Here is a 12,898-nt window from a genome sequence, read left to right as displayed (position 1 = left end):
GAGAAACTTCCTTCACATAATTTTTTGTACACATTTACAGGGAGAAAATGCTCTGTGGTAGAGCAAAATAATCCTCATCATCATCCTCAGCAGCAGCAGCTTTGGATTATCATCTGATCAAACAGGATCTGCTTTACAAGATAACATATATGTCACAGTATGTTCAAATGAGGCTTAGAAAAAAAATTCCAGAAAATAGTTAATAGTACAAAAGATGCATACTTTTTGGAGGAAATTTCAGAATTTATTTCACAGTGTCCATGCAGAAGGGCCAAGAATATAAGTGGTTCATGATCCTAGGTTTTATCTGATTTAACATCCAGTTTCTTTATAAGTACTCTCCTCTCTTTCTCTCTGCACTTACCTTTTTGTGGATGAAAGTCTGATCATGAAGTTCCAACCTATTTTGTCTTTCAAGAATCTATTTTCTTTTACCATCAAAAACCACCTGAAACACATTTTCTTTTTCCTTAATAGGGTATCATGTTTAATAAACACTTCTTGGTTTTCGTTTAATATTACTCCTATAATCACCATAAAGATAAAACCCTGAAGTAGCTAAGTCTTATGAAACTAACTCATATCTCAAGAAACAAATTACGCCGGTAGGGTCATGAGCTTTGGCATTGATGTACAGTTCTTCGGTCAAATGGTAACTAATCTACATGTTGAATAAGGTTGCTTCTCTCTGAAAATGAAGAAACTTGACAAAGTTGTGGGTGATAATTCTTAAAAGAGGTAAGTAAGAAGATTCCATACAATTATTTGAAAGGTTAATGGTTTTAAAATATCATGAGACAGTAACTATGGTTAGGAGAAAAAAATGTGCCAGTAAGATAGGATAAATGCATGTGTGCAAAAGATATATAGTAGACGATGGTTTCCAGGATCTTGTGTCTTTCCAGCCCACCATTGGGCAGGGCTATTTTTGACTTTGATCTACATACTAAGCTGACCCATCCATAAACCAAGTTTGAGTTTTCTTGTTACCCTTCAGGTAGTCATACAGAATCCCCCATAGAATCAGAGGCATGAGCTGAGGGAAGGGCACTGATATAATGATGCCATGGGGGTCTGTGGTACCTGCTTATATGAAGCCTGTTTGTGCCACCTGGTCATGTTTGTACTTATACCCAAATGTACCACTTTCATCTTGCAATGTGCTATTGCTGGTCCTGTCTGACCTTATTATTTGGGGAGTCTGATAGGATTCAGCTCATGATGGGAATTTCTAGATAGATGGTCACTAGATGCTCCATAACCAGGCATCATGCCTCCACCAAGGAATAGGAGCACATCAAAAGGTACATAATTCTCCACTGAAAATGTCACGGCCTTGCTCCAGAACTCAAGGGGCTTACATTATGATTTACCCACTGGTGCTTGTGACAAACTCCATGCACCACCTTTTCTTACCAACATCTTTAACATAATGGATTCTGCCAAACTGTATGGCCCAAGTGACAGGGCTGCTTACACCACAGCCCACACCTGTCACTGAGCTCTTTTCTACTCTAGATCCCACTTAAAGCTGGTAGCCTTTTATGTACATAAACCAGAAAATTATCCCTAGGACTAGAATTATGCTGCCTCCAGAACTCAGGGGCTCATCAGGTATTATGCTTCCTTTTTAATGTAGGAGATAGGTGATACAACAATTTGTATTTTACTTTGAAGGAGCTATCCAGGCACACCATTGGTCAGTAGGCCTCTTAAATATTCATAGATGTGGTAGGAACTTGAATCTTCATAGGATTTGTCTCCTGCACTCTAGCATACATGTCTTGCCAATGCTTCCACTGTGCTGGCTATCTCTTGCAAATTCAACACAATCAACATAATATCATTAAAGTAATATACAGCAGAATGTCAAAATGGCCAATATCTACTTAAAATATATTATGACCGAAGGCAGGAGACTTAAAACATCTCTGGGACAAGCCTATAAATGAATATTATTATCCATTCCACATGATTATTAACTGTTTCTTATTCTCTTTTCTAACTGCAATGGAAAAGAAAGCATTTTTCAACTCAGTGACGACCTGCCACATACCTAAAGCCAAATTAATCCACTCTAGCAAAGGTTCCTCATCAGGCACAGTGATTAGCTGAGCCTGTGTTAATCTACAGTCATTCTTTAAGATCCTTTGGATTCTGCAGGGGCCAGGTAAACTAAATGGAGATGTGATAGGGACTACCACGCCAGCATCCAACCAGGAGCTGGCAAACTTTCTCTGTAAAAGGCAAGGTTGTAAATATTTTTGTGTATGAGTCTGCAGGTCATACAGTCTCTGTGATAACTATTCAACTCTGCCATTGTAGCACAAAAGTAGTCATAAACAATATATAAATAAATCAACATAGCTATATTCCAATTAAATTTTATTTACAAAAACTGGTATCAGGTCAAGTATTTAGTAATAGCCATTAAATCTTGTTATCTGTATATATGTATATACAGAGCTTTCCTCCATACATCTCAAATACCTAAATATTCACCCACTAGTACATTCCCATCTGCCAGTTTACCCTCCCAATTCTCTAAGGATAAAATCTTAACAATGAACCACCACTTTTGTCAGAAGCTATTTGGACTCTTCCTTGGCTGCCAGGTAGTGAGTAATCCAGCATCTTATCAATGGTTATTTTATCCTACTCCCAGTACCAACTGCCAGCAGTTTAAGTTCTCTACAAGCAGATGGATCAGAGTTTGAGGAACAAGGTGTTGACTGATGACCAATGCCAATGAAAGGAAATAGGAGAAAACAGGACTGAGGAGAGGAAAAAATTTTGACAAAGACTCAATAAAGCTTCAGCCAGTTTGGCATGAAGCTCTGAAGCAGGTATTGCCCATCAAACTATCCTGGGCTGGGCCAAAATGGCCAGGCATTTAAACCTCTGTTTCACTCAGTCACACAAGGCAAGCTGCCCACACAGGATGTGACTTCAGGTAAAGTTGTTCTCTGCAGCCAAGGCAGACACTGGAAAGAGACTTGCCAGATGTGGTAGGCTTGAATAATAGCTCCAAATGTATCCATGTCCTAATGGAACCTGTGAATGTTGCCCTATATGGTGAAAGGGACTTCGCATATGTGATTAAGTTAAGGATCTTGTGAGAAGAAAATATCTTGCACTATTGGGAGGGAGAGGAGAGGAGCAGCTGGAGAAGTGGTGTAATCACAGTGGTTCTTTGAAAAGGGATGCAGGAGGAGTCAGAGTCAAAGGAGAAGGTAATATAATGATGGAAGCAAAGATTATAGTAATATACTTTGAAGATGGAAGGAGGGGCCACAAGCCAAGCAATATAGATGACCATTAGAACCTGAAAAAGGCAGGGCAACAGAGTATCCCTTCAGAGCTTCCAGAAGGAATTAGTCCTGCCTACACCTGCCCTTAGTCCAGTGAAACTGATTTTGGACTTCCGCCTTCAGAACTGTAAAAAAAACAGATTTGTGTGCCTTTAAACCAGTAATTTGTTATAGCAGCCATGGTAAACTAATAATGCCAAAAATGTGGTTGGTATGTGTCCCTGCCTGCCACACTGTGGTAAAGTCATGAAATCTCGGTCTCTGGGTCGGTCTTATAGGAGGTGTATAAGCTTCACTACAACATCTGCACCTTAGAAACCCTTTATTATAACAAAGAAAGGGGAGCAGACAGAAAATAAGATTTCGTGAGATTAAATGCATTCTGTTAAGTCATGATGGATCAAAATCATAGTCTACTGTTCATGGGTAGGGAGCACTAGTGATCACTTAGAGATAGAAGATAATGTTGATTTTGGACAGTAGCCTCCAGACAGGAACCCCAAATGAAGCCACCTTAGACACTAGATTCTAAGATACTAGATTGTAAGACACAAAGATGGATTGACATCCAGAAATATCACCTACTCAAGAGCTAATCTAAGGGTCTTTGGGTTTATGCTTCATGGAACACCAAACCAGGAACTGGCTGCCAACGACCTCTATAATCACGGGAATGGTGTATGCTACAAGACTGAAATAATACAAATACATCGATGGCGTTTCTCAAGGTTCCTATTCTACTATGCCCTGTATATTTAGGGCATATTGGCCCAAAGGGTAAAACTCAACTGAGAATCATAGATATTGGAGGTTAGTAACCATGTTTAATCAGACACTGGTTGGTTGAGATAAACTAACTAATGCATAATGCTCAATTTCAGACAAAATTGCTCCTTTCCCTCCCTTCTCCACACACCCCTTCAAGACCCTTTCTTATTCCTCTTCCTCTGGTAATCTTCCACATCTCTTCTCCTACATATACTCCCACCAGGCTCAGTTCAATAAGAGTAAGCAAAAGTAAAACTTGAAGAAAGCCAAGAACTACTGTCCCGAAGGTAGCAAATGCTTACGTGTTTGGCATTTATTCCTTTAGATGTGGTATATGAAAGACCACAGCTTACCGTGCTAGTTCCCATCTTTCCCATCCTTAGGAGAATCAGAAAAGTCTGAAAAAGTCATCTTAATAGAACAGATATAAGGCTCAGCACAGTAACCTCAGACTGTGATAAGAGGGTTGAGCTTTTTACTGCTCATCACCTAACTTAGGACTGGGCCAGAAAGGGAGCAGGGGCTGATGATTTTCAAGACTGTTTCATCAGGGACAGAGCGATTATCTTTTATTGCATATTTTCTCCTAAGACAGAGGCAGAAATATGAGAGAAAATTTCTATTGGTTCAACTACCAGTTTAATACATTAGTACCATTCATCTCTGGATTATGTGGATAAGAATGAAATTATCTTTATAATATGCTTTGGACAAAAACATACTCACTATATGAACATTGACATCCATATGGCCTTGGCTTCTATTTTCCAAAGAAAGAAAAACATCTGCAGAAGAAAGTCCCCAAACCCAAGCTGAAATAAATTTTACATTTCTTCCATTTTCAGGGGCTAAGGCTAGATAATCATAAACAAAACCTAAGGAAATACCTCTACAAGATTCTTCCTCAAGATGACTCAGATTTTTAAAAAGGGTGGAGGGAGGAGACACTTTAAAAACACAAACAGCAAAAGACATTTTTATATATTTTTAAACTACACAAGAACACTGAAATGGCTGGGTGGGACTGTTGAACAACTATTTGGGTATATACACATATGACAGTTATTCATATTTTAATCTTATCTATTAAACAGACATAAACCATTCCAGAGAGAAGATTCCTCTTATTTTGTAAAGACTTCCAAAGGAAAAAACTTGGATGCTTCATGTCATCTGTTAGGAAGCTTCTTTTTTCATGAGGGTGACTACTTCTGTCCCTACGAAGGGGTATTCTAACCTGCCTTCGTCAGTTCCCAGAGTAGGGGTCTCAGCAGGAAACAGAAAACACTCAACTGAGTTTGAAGATATTTTAATAAAGAGACTATCCACAGATGTATGAAAAGAGCTAAGAGATTCAATAGGGATGTTGAGCACTCTGGGACTGTTACCACTTCTAGGCCTGAAGGGACAAGCTGGAACTGCAGTGACGGAAGAGTTGAGAAAACGGAAGCCCGTAGTTGTAGAGCTTCAACCACAGCCAGAACACAGCTCTACGGCAAGGACAGAGAGAAGGAAGAAATGCCTTGATCTCTCCTCTCTCCCTCCTCACACCCTAAAACCTCTTTTTGGTGCCTCCCATTGCCTAAACCAACTAGAAGGCGGAGAACAAGAAAGTCTACATAATGCAGTTTATGCCGTTAGTACTTCTTAAGGCAATGCACTCCATTCTTAGAAAATTCTAACTTTGAAAATTTTCATGGGTAGCCAACACTTCTTTAGGGCCTCCGTGCACTCTTTCTAGTTCTAACCCATTGGGTCATGCATCATTCCTTGGGGCTATACACATACTTTTCTACAAGCTAGCCGGTAAGTATTTAAACAGAGCTATCATGTTCCTCTGAATAGTCTCTTCAGTAGAGTTCAATAGTAAGCATTTTAAAATTATTTTTTATTTAAGTTCAATTAATTAACATATAATGTATTATTGGTTTCAGAGGTAGATGTCAGTGATTCCTCATTCTTACATGATACCCAGGGCTCATTACATCATGTGCCCTCCTTAATGTACATCACCCAGTTTATCATTTGTCTTTGTGTTTCAAAATTGTAATAATTTGTTTTATTCCATATGAAAGTAATATATTCTCACTGTAAATTTTTTTAATATAGATGTATATAACATATAAAGTAAAAGCCTCCCTCCTAACCCACCTCCACAAAATAACTACAGTTAACATTTTAATGTATACAATAGACACAATGGGGATGGCTGTCCAGTTCACAACTACACCTCGGTGGCTATGCCCATGCTATGGAAGCAGTCTACTCCTATGACAACAGGCTGGCAAACTGTAGACTCTCATCCTCATGGTAACACTGATTGGTTAAAAACGTGAGCATTTTTAGGGCTAATCGGAATCCTGCCCTGAGATTTTCACATGGGAAGCTCAAAGGGAGGAATCTTTTTTCCCCACTCTGATTTTAGAAGTAGCTGGCAGCTGTGTTCCCCACAACACATGGAGAAATCCTGCTTGCAGTAAAAGAAGGAAGCCAAAATAAGATAAAGAGAGATATGAAAGATGGAGGGGGGAAAAAAAGGCTGAAGGTATTCAGGTTCCATACGCTGGTCTCTGAATTCCCTAAAATTTCCCTGCTTCTTAAAGCAAATTATTTTTCTTTCGTTTATGATTTTTTAAATATTTTATTTATTATTTATCTGACACAGAGAGAGAGAGAGGGAGCACAAGCAGGAGGAGAGGCAGAGGGAGAGGGAGAAGCAGGCTCCCCACTGTGCAGGGAGCCTAAAGTGGGGCTCGATCCCAGGACCCTGGGATCATGACCTGAGCCAAAGGCAGATGCTTAATGGACTGAGCCACACAGGCACCCCTATGATTTTATTTATAAGTAATCTCTACACCCAACCTAGGCAACCCTGAGAGCAAGAGTTGCATACTCCACCTGCTGAGCCAGCCAGGCATCCCGTTTTTTTAAGATTTTATTTTTAAGTAATTTCAAAGCAATTTCTTTCAGTGTGAGCTACTTCAGTCCTTTCAAAAAATCTCCTTTTCTATATAAACTAATTGTAGTTGAATTTGCCACCCTTGGAGTTACCGGCTAACTCAAAGAATATCTTCAAAATTTTAAAATGCATCAAAAATATGATCAAATAAGTAGGCTTATAGTACAATTACTGTTATTTAACTTGTTTTGCTTCTTAATTTAAAAATAATCAGGGACTTCTTACTGTGGCAAAACCTCTACATCTCTCATCAGTTTTAATGGCTCTCTCATCAGTTTTAAGCATTCATTTGTGTAAGGCACCATTTTTTATTTAACCAATTATCTATGGAAAATATTCAGATGATTTTTCACTTCATTAGTATAAACAATACTTCACTTATCCTTGTACATATATTATTGCATACTTGTGCAATTACTTATTTTGCATAAATTTCCAAAAGTACAATTGTTGGCTCAACGGGTATGTACATTTAAAACTTAAATAGTTATTATCAAATTTCCCTCTAGAAAAGTTGCAAACATTTCTATTTTTAACAACTGTGTGGGCAAGTGCCCTCACCAGCACTGAGCATAATCACAGTTTAATCTTCACCAATATAGTTGTTAAATGTACTGTCTAATTGCTGTTTTCGCTCACTTATTTAATTGTAAGAAAGATTGAGAATCTTTTCACTTTGATTGGCCTTTAAAATTATACTTCTTTCTCTTATCCTTTTTCTCCTCCTCTTCTTCTTCCTCCACCTCCTACTTTGAGAATGGCATCCTGTACCAAACATAATACTCCAGGACTGACATATCGGGGCCAGAAAAGGGTAGGGATACCAATCACTGCATTTATTACAAACACTTCTGGTAATGCTGTCCAATATTACATACATTTTTTGAGTTACATATGAGTTAAGACAAGTGACAAAAGCCAATTCAAACTGGCTTAAGAAGTAAAGGGACAAGTAGTTCACATAATTAAGAAGCCAATGGGTATTACTGGGTTGATATGTTGGCTAATTCAACATAATAATAAAATGTTTTTAAATAAATAAATAAAGGCACTTGCCATAGTTTCAATCAAAGAAAGAAAGAAAGAAAGAAAGAAAGAAAGAAAGAAAGAAAGAAAGAAAGAAAGAAAGAAAAGCAAGACACTTTCATCCACTAGTTTTGCTCTCTCCATATTTTGGTTCTGCTTGTTCTGTGTTTATTCTTTTCTCAGACAAAACTCTTCAAAGATGGTGGCAAGATAACCACAGAAACTGCTCACATCCTCTTTAAGCCCATGAGAAACAAGAAATTCTACTTTCCTGAGGCCGCCTTGATCTTCATAACTAGCATGGTAATCTTTAAAAAGTGTTCTTAAGTTCATATGATTGATTTACTGACCCCCCTCGTGTGTCGATAAATCTTATAGTCCTTTCTAGAAGGAGAATAGAAAGCGCTTACACACCACAGAACAGAAATTAGACCTCTTACACAATCCTCAAGCACTGAAAGCTGTAAATAGGTACCACTAAAACTACACAGAAATCAGGAAATGTTACAGGCCACTGCACTCTTTCACTGATTAATGACCACTGTCCCTTTAAAACCTTCTTGGCTAGGCAGAAACCTCAAAGTTGGCTTTTGGACAAGAGTACACCTTCTCCAGGGGGCTGGCCCCCTCCATAACGCTCATATTCCTTTCTAGTCAACACTCATCTTGAGTGTTTCCCTTTCAAGCAATGGGCAGCCACACTTGGGATTCAGAAACATTCCTAGTAACGAATCTCCTAAGATTTACTTTGAGTGACCTAGATCATTTGTCCACCCTGAACCAAACATCAACCAGGCACTGCAATACACTGTTTGATTAGAGCCTTGATCACCTACTTCATCCGTAGGGCCAGGGGTGAAGCACCATTTAGAACTATCTAGTACTGAGGGTGGGAAAAGACTAGATTCTAGAAACAAAAACACTAGATTCTAGATAGTATTACAAAAGGAGGGTGAAAGGATGCTAGAGAGGCAATCAACAAATGACTCTTTCAGATAGTCGCCATTTATTACTGACTAAATAAAATGCCAATCAAAACCCTGATACCTTTTTCACAAAGAAATTAAGGCCATGACCATCAACTCTTCCTGGAAAGACTAAATCTTCTACCTTCTCTTCAGGTTACTTTTGGTAGGGGTGGAGAATACTGATACAATGACCAGCAGCCCTAATTAAGAATTAACGAGGATCTAAATAAGCAGGCATGTATGATGTTCATCTGTTGGAGGCAATATCAGTAACATGTCAATTCTGTCCCAAGTTGGTATATAGATTGAATGGAATCAAAATAATAAACATACATCCATAACCACCCCCAAATTTTTTGCATACCCTTTTATGTTCTCTTTTCTCTTCCTATCCTTTCTCAATCCTTCGTTACCCAGGCCACCATAACAAAATACCACAGACTCAGAAGCTTAAATGACAGAAATTTCTCACAGGTCTGGAGGCTAGATGTCCCAGATACTATGCCAGTCAATTTGGATTCTAGTGAGAGCTCTTTTCCTAGCATGCAGATGGCCTCATTCTTGTATCCTCACATAGTAGTTGTTCCTCTGTGATGCATGGAGAGAAAAGGCTCTGGTGTTCTTTCCCTTTCTTTTTTTTTTTTTTTTTAAGATTTTATTTATTTATTTGACAGAGAGAGAGCCAGCGAGAGAGGGAACACAAGCAGGGGCAGTGGGAGAGGAAGAAGCAGGCTCCCAGCGGAGGAGCCTGACGTGGGGCTCGATCCCAGAACGCCGGGATCACGCCCTGAGCCGAAGTCAGACACTTAATGACTGCGCCACCCAGGCGCCCCTAGTGTTCATTCCCTTCCTTATAAAGACACAAGTTCTTTTGGATTAGCGCCCCATTCGACCTTAATCACTTTCTTAAAGGTCCTATCTCCAAATATATCACATTGGAAGTCTGGTGAGGTTTATGGACCCCTTCTCAGAATAATGTTTTAAAGTTCATAAAGTGAAATACTTGGATTCCCCCCCCCCAAAGTATATTGGGATACATTTCCATCTCTATGACCAAAAAAAGCTCTGTATACAACAACCACTTCCAACATGGCACAAAGGGACAGTGCAGCATCAACTAGAGGCAACTGTAGATGGATGAAATGGAGGCAGCAACCCTGGTTCCCTATGTGCAGTCCTTTTATGCACGAGACCCACATATGCCTCCAGTGAAGTGATACGGAAGTCTGAGATCCTTGAGATAGAAAAGAAGAGGCCACGGTGTGGGGATACTTCAAGCACCCTAAAATGTCTCAGACCATGCACTCTAGCAGCACACATTAGTACCTTGTAAGCCAGATAGAATAAATCACCAGTCCAAAGACCCAAACTAACCAGCTACTCCACATCAGAGACTAGAAGAAATGCAGAGAATATGGCATCTCAATCAGGGCTTTTTATCCCCTCCCTCTCTTGGAAGTGGGAAAGAGAGAAAAAGAAATAAAAAGACTGAGAATTCACTAGGAAAAGATGAGTAAAAAGTAGGAGTTAAGAGCATGAAGATGGTCTGTCCAAGAGACCATTGAGAGAACATAAACTCCCCAACCACCACCTGCCTGCCATGCCAAAATCCTTGGATCTCCCAGAGTTACACAAGAAAAAATATGGACTAATTTTATTTGACTGTTAAAAGAAAAGTTAACCCCAGAAAACGATAAAATTTGAGAATATCTAGGATGCACGTGTTACTTTCTTGCCACTTCTCTATATTACATTTCTGCAGTTGGTTATTGCTTTGAGGAATCCAAATGTAAGACCTTACTTCTACCCCAATAAGACCTTTTTCACTCCCCAGTTAAATCCTATTTGGTTTATTTATCCCATTATTCAAGGCTTTTGAAGATATTTTAGATCCTGATTTTATCATGTGTTTGCTCTCTACCCTAGAGCTATAATCAGAGCACATTTGACTTGCCTTTCTTTATCATCCTCATCAAAATCTTTAATAAAAATGTTGGTCAACTAATATTTGACAAGGGAACCAAGAATACTCAAAGGAGAAAAGACAGTTTCTTCAATAAATTGTGCTAGGACCACTGTATATTCACACATAAAAGAATGAAACCGGACCTCTATCCTACACCACTCAAAAAATTAAGTCTAAATGGATTAAAAACTTTAATGGAAGACCTAAAGCCATAAAACTCCTAGAAAAAATACATAGGAATAAAGCCTTGACATGGGTCTTGGTAATTATTTTTTTGGGTATGAGACCTAAAGCACAAGCAATCAAATCAAAACAAACAAGCAGGACTACATCAAACTAAAAAGCTTCTGTACAGCAAAAGAAACCCACCAACAAAATGAAAAGACAACCCACAGAACAGGAAAAAATATTTGCAACCATACATCTAATAAGGGGTTAATATTCAAAATGTATTTTAAAAAACTCATAGGGGGCACCTGGGTGGCTCATTTGCTTAAGCAGCTGCCTTTGGCTCAGGTCACGATCCCAGAGTCCTGGGATCAAGCCCTGCATCGGGTTCCCTGCTCAGTGGGGAGTCTATTTCCCCCTGCCCCTCCCCCTACTCATGCTCTCTCTCCCTCATGCTTTCTTTCTCAAATAATTAAATTTTTTTTAAAAAACTCATACAGCTTAATAGCAAAAAACACAAATAACCCAATTAAAAATGGGCAAAAGACCTAAATAGATATCTTAGAAACAGATATATGAAGGGCCAACAAGTACATGAAAAGACGCTTAACACCACTAGTCATTAGGGAAATGTAAATTTAAACCACAGTATGATATCACCTCGTGCCTGTGATAATGGCCATTATCAAAAAGACAAGAGATAACAAATGCTGGCATAGATGTGGAGAAAAGGGAACACTTGTGTACTGTTACAGGGATTGTAAACTGGTACAGTCATTATAAAAAATAGTATGAAATATCCTCAAAAAATTAAAAATAGAACTACCATATGATCCAGGAATTCCACTGCTGAGGCTATGTCTAAAATAAACAAAAACACTAACTTGAAAAGATATTTGCACCCTCATGTTCACAGCAGCATTATTTACAACAGTCAAGACTTGGGAAACCTTAAGTGTCCATTGACGTACGAATGGATAAAGAAGTTGTGAGATATAAATAAATAAATACATACATACATAAATACATAAACTTTTCAGCCATAAAAAAGTGAGGAAATCCTACCACTTGCGACAATATAGATGAGTGCTGAAGGCACTATGGTAAGTGAAGTAAGTCAGAGAAAGACAAATACTGTAGGATTTTACTTATATGTGGAATCTAAAAGTTTACATAAAAGTTTGTAAGTTTACATTAAAAAAAAGTTCAGACTTGTGGTCACTACAGGTGGAGGGTAGGGAAGGGGGAATTGGAGGAAGGTAGTCAAAAGGTACAAACTTCCAGTTATAAGATAGTTAAGTATTAGTGATGAAATGAACAACATGGTGATTACAGTTAACACTGCTGCATGACATGTAAAAAGTTGTTGAGAGTTAATCCTAAGACTTCTCATCATAAGGAAAAAAACTTTTTTTTCTTTTCTTCTTGCTTTTCTTTTTATTATGTCTATATGAGATGATGGATGCTAGCTGAATCTATTATGTAATCATTTTTACAACACATGTAAATCAAATCATCGTACTGCATGCCTTAAATTTATACAGTGACGTTATGTCAATTCTTTCTCAATAAAACTGGAGAAAAATTTAATGTTAAGTCTCACAGGTTGGAGCAGAGAGCTGTCAAAACGACCACTAGTGGGCATCATTCAGCCAGTTATTTCAGAAAGTATGCATATCATCCCATGTTCTCCATTTAAGAAGACCAGATCAAATGTCCTGTTGAAGCCTAT

The 12,898-nt window shown here is 38.5% G+C and overlaps 1 long non-coding RNA gene across 1 annotated transcript in view; it reads right to left on the bottom strand.

The window, feature by feature from the left end:
• LOC130542560 (uncharacterized) overlaps nt 1-12,898 on the bottom strand; it is a 99,123-nt gene that overhangs the window by 70,226 nt on the left and 15,999 nt on the right. The window lies entirely within an intron of this gene.

The sequence above is a fragment of the Ursus arctos genome, unplaced genomic scaffold, assembly GCF_023065955.2.
Source record: "Ursus arctos isolate Adak ecotype North America unplaced genomic scaffold, UrsArc2.0 scaffold_37, whole genome shotgun sequence".
Classification (NCBI taxonomy): domain Eukaryota; kingdom Metazoa; phylum Chordata; class Mammalia; order Carnivora; family Ursidae; genus Ursus; species Ursus arctos.
This window is presented reverse-complemented; position numbering and strand designations above follow the sequence as displayed.